Below are 4,468 nucleotides of genomic sequence, written 5' to 3'. Positions count from 1 at the left end.
CGGGCCACTTAGGGGTGAGAAAGACTTATAACCGTGTATTAAAGCACTTCTTTTGGCCTGCTATGAAATCCAGTTGTCAAGTAGCGGGTAAACCTAATCAGGTTATTCCCCCTGCACTTCTTCAACCTATACCTGGGATGGGTGAGCCTTTTGAAAGAATTTTAATAGACTGTGTGGGACCCCTTCCTCGAACCAAGTCTGGTCATACCTACTTGCTAACAATGATGTGTGCTGCTACTAGGTACCCTGAAGTCATATCTTTGCGTAGCATAAAGTCTAGAGCCATCATTAAGAGCCTTGTTAAGTTTTTACCACCTTTGGGTTACCAAAATACATCCAGTCAGACCAAGGTTCAAATTTTATGTCCACACTTTTTAGAAAGGTTATGACTCAACTGCACATTCACCACCAGGTATCTAGTGCATACCATCCTGAATCCCAAGGTGCTTTAGATGCAGTGCAAGAGTCACTTGGGTTCAGCCCAGCTGAATTAGTCTTTGGTCATACGGTTTGTGGTCCTTTAAAGGTGTTACAGGAAGAGTTCTTGTCTCAGAGCTCTAGGAAATCTCCAGTCAAGAGCGTCGTAGAATATGTTAGTGCCTTTTCGTGAGCATCTTCATGCAGCTTGTAAATTAGCCAAACACTCGCTGGCTACAACACAGTCCCGTATGAAAATGCGATTTAATAAGGAAGCAGTGGAGCGTACATTCCAAGTAGGGGATGAGGTTTTGCTTTTATTGCCTTTACCAGGCTCAGCTCTCCACGCTAGGTTTTCTGGGCCCTATGTTATTGAGTCTAAGTTGAGTGACACAGACTACGTTGTAAAGACTCCTGATCGTAGAAGGATGTCTCGTGTTTGCCATATGAATATTCTTAAGCCTTATGTTTCTCGATCCCCAGATGTTGGTTCTTAAATTCCATAAGGGATTTCAGTAGCTGTTGTCTCTATGGGAGTGCCACCATCTGATTATTCTCCAGAAATGGATGGGATCTTCCTAGGTAGTGCTTGTTTTCCAGGTGCTCATTTGAAAAATTCAGAATGGTTGTGTAATATGCAGGTCAAACTTGCTCATTTGTCACCACCAGCCCAAAGAGACTTGATTAGTCTTATTCAACAATTTCCATCACTTTTCTCTGACATTCCTTCACGTGCAACTATTCTTAAACATGACATTGATGTTGGTGATAATGTTAAACAGCATGCGTACAGGGTTAATCCCACAAAGCATGCCATGATGAAAGCAGAAACCGATTATTTGATTGAAAATGGTCTTGCTGTGCCTAGCTGTAGTCCCTGGTGTTCACCTTGCATACTAGTTCCCAAACCTGATCGAAGCTTTTGAATTTGCACTGATTATAGAAAGGTTAATGCTCTAACTAAAGCAGATGCTTTTCCCCTACCCAGGATGGAGGATTGTGTTGATCGGATAGATAGTGCTAAGTTTGTAACAAAGTTGGATCTTCTGAAGGGCTATTGGCAGGTTCCACTCACCCCATGTGCAACAGAAATTTCTGCTTTTAGCATACCAGATAGATTCCTCCAATATACGGTTATGGCTTTTGGTCTAAAAAATGCTCCTGCTACATTTCAGTGTTTTATGTCTCAGGTCCTAGGTAATGTAGACAACTGTGAGGTCTACATTGATGATGTGGTTGTTTTTTCAGACACATGGAGCAGCCATGTTGGCACCTTAAACAAGGTGTTTGCTAACCTTCAGGCTGCCTCCCTTATGCTCAACCGGGCAAAATGAGAGTTTGGTCAAGCTACGGTGACCTACCTGGGGCAAGGTGTTGTTCGCCCTGTGGAAGCTAAGATTGAGTCTGTCGCCACTTTTCCTGCCCCAAAGACTAAACGGGAGCTTAGGCGATTTTTGGGGATGGCTGGGTATTATAGGAGTTTTTGTAGAAACTTCTCAGATGTTGTATTGCCTCTTACAAATCTCCTCCGTGGTTCAGTCCCTTTTGTGTGGTCTTCTAGCTGTAAAGCCACATTTGAATCTGTAAAATTACTTTTATGTAGTGCTCCTGTTCTTGCAGCACCTGATTTCAAGAAACCCTTTAAACTTGAAGTAGACGCAAGTGGTACTGGTGCTATCCTAATTCAAGAGGACGTTCATGGCATAGATTATCCTGTCAGTTTCTTCTCACGCAAGTTCAACCGTTACCAACTTAACTATAGCACTATTGAGAAGGAAGCCCTTGCCCTTTTGCTTGCTCTTCAACACTTTGAAGTTTACATTGGTTCATGCAATGATCCCATTATGGTTTTTACAGACCACAATCCCCTAGTGTTTTTAAGTCGTATGTCAAAAAACAACCAATCTTTAGTTCTGCAAAGTTTTAACTTAGAAATTCGGCATAAGAAAGGTTCTGAGAATGTGGTAGCTGATTCGTTATCGCGAGGCCATAATTGAAGTTGAACCTGACATTCACTTTTAAGGGAGGGGGTGTTACGCCTTAGTATGCTTGGAATTTTGCTTACTCTTTTGTGACTGTCACTGGTGGCTGGGTGTCTTTTGGTGTCTGTTTCTTGTTTCAACCCTTCTAATTACATCACGTTTCCGCCTGTACTTCATTGGACGATCATCATATGACACGCTATGCCCCTCTTCTTCACCGTGCTATTGGCTGGATGGGAACTTCAGGTGGACTTTTAAACCACGTCAGCGAGAGTTCCAGAGGAAGGGAAATAGCCGGTTTTGAATGGTTGTGTACTGTGGCTTGCGTGCCGTGTTACCACGTTGTGCAAAGCACTGTGTGTTATAGAGCTTGTGCTGACTTAGTCATTCTGTGTTTTCTGCCTCGTTGTATGTGCGTCCTGTTGTATGTGTTTCCATGTAGATTTTGTAAATATGGTTATATGTAGATATTGTAAATACACCCTGTTCGGTGGTTTGTAGGAGGTCTGTGCCAGTTTTGTTATTCTGTTTATTATTGTTTTTGGCTAGATAGGGAGCGAGGGAAGGACATGCATTTTCTTTTCTTTGGATCAGATTAACTGAGTTGTATCTGTTGAGTTAGAGGGAGTTTTATTTATTATCTTGGCCTTTCCCCGTCACCACCCAAAAGAAAAAAAGAATGAATAAATCCAAGAAGTGAAACTGTGTCGTGCCACGTTTAGTTTTTTTCTCCTTTCATTTTCATACTGATTTTTATTTTTTACCTGTATGTTACGGTCTGACCTAGAGCAGGTCGTAACACATACCTGACTAAATAAATTAGCTAACTAACAGCCTTTCCAGTTAAAATTGGGTGTGTTTTCTTTTATTTTAAATTCAGCTAAAACTAATGCCTGAAATTTTGTTTAAAATAATAATCAAACTGTATTAAATTGTACATAAATTGATATTGTGGCAAGTTTAGTTTTCGTACATTACCTTAGGTCATAAGGCAATGAATTCATTACCATAATATGGAATGAAGATGAACCACATCACCTTGTAAAAGTATCCGATTGCTTTCGAAATTCATTTATCTAAGCCATATTAAATAAATATAACATACAGCTTAACTGACAGTGTTACATAACTGATAAACAGAAGGAATTTACCTGGATTAAAAAAATCACAGTTGCCCAGTTTACACTGCTTGCAGACTCCATTTGATAACAAAAAGCTCTGCAAAATGTAATGAATTATTAAATGAATCTTGTTTAGCCATATGTAATACAGTGTAGTTTTCACTGCATGAATATGGTCCCATCTGGTTCAAGCAGTTGTTACACGAATTTAAGCTGAATAATGGAGCAGGAAATTGGGGGAGTGACAATGTACTATTTCTGTAAGCTGTCTTTAGACTGTTAAAACCTGTCCTTTCTTGTTTCCAGTAAAGTATTCAAATACTTTAAATAAGAATATAATTGTTTGAAAAATGCCTGTATATAAACCTTGTTGTTTTATATAAAAGGCTTGTACAGACAGTTTTTCAAGCAGACTGTATCCTTATTTAACCTGAAAATAAACAGGTACTGTAAAAGTAAAAGTATTTTGCAAGATGATGTAAAGGCAGTTACCTGTACTTTCCAGAAATTCCTTCACATCATCTTGCAAAATACTTTTACTTTTACCTGATTATTTTCAGGTTAAATAAGGATACAGTCTGCTTGAAAAACTGTCTGTACAAGCCTTTTATATAAAACAACAAGGTTTATATACAGGCTTGTACAGACAGTTGTCTGCTTGAAAAACTGTCTGTACAAGCCTTTTATATAAAACAACAAGGTTTATATACAGGCATTTTTCAAACAATTATATTCTTATTTAAAGTATTTGAATACTTTACTGGAAACAAGAAAGGACAGGTTTTAACATTCAAACAATTCGTTTAATCATTTGGATCCATAATTGTGCCTTCCCCAACCTATTGGCACAAAGTGTGGCTCCCAAAGTGATACAACAGAAACAAAATTTTGAAACCTGGTAATCCTTGGCCAGTAGTCAAAATATCTATATTGGTTTTATTTATTAAA

The sequence above is a fragment of the Tachysurus vachellii genome, chromosome 23, assembly GCF_030014155.1.
Source record: "Tachysurus vachellii isolate PV-2020 chromosome 23, HZAU_Pvac_v1, whole genome shotgun sequence".
Lineage (NCBI taxonomy): Eukaryota > Metazoa > Chordata > Actinopteri > Siluriformes > Bagridae > Tachysurus > Tachysurus vachellii.
This window is presented reverse-complemented; position numbering follows the sequence as displayed.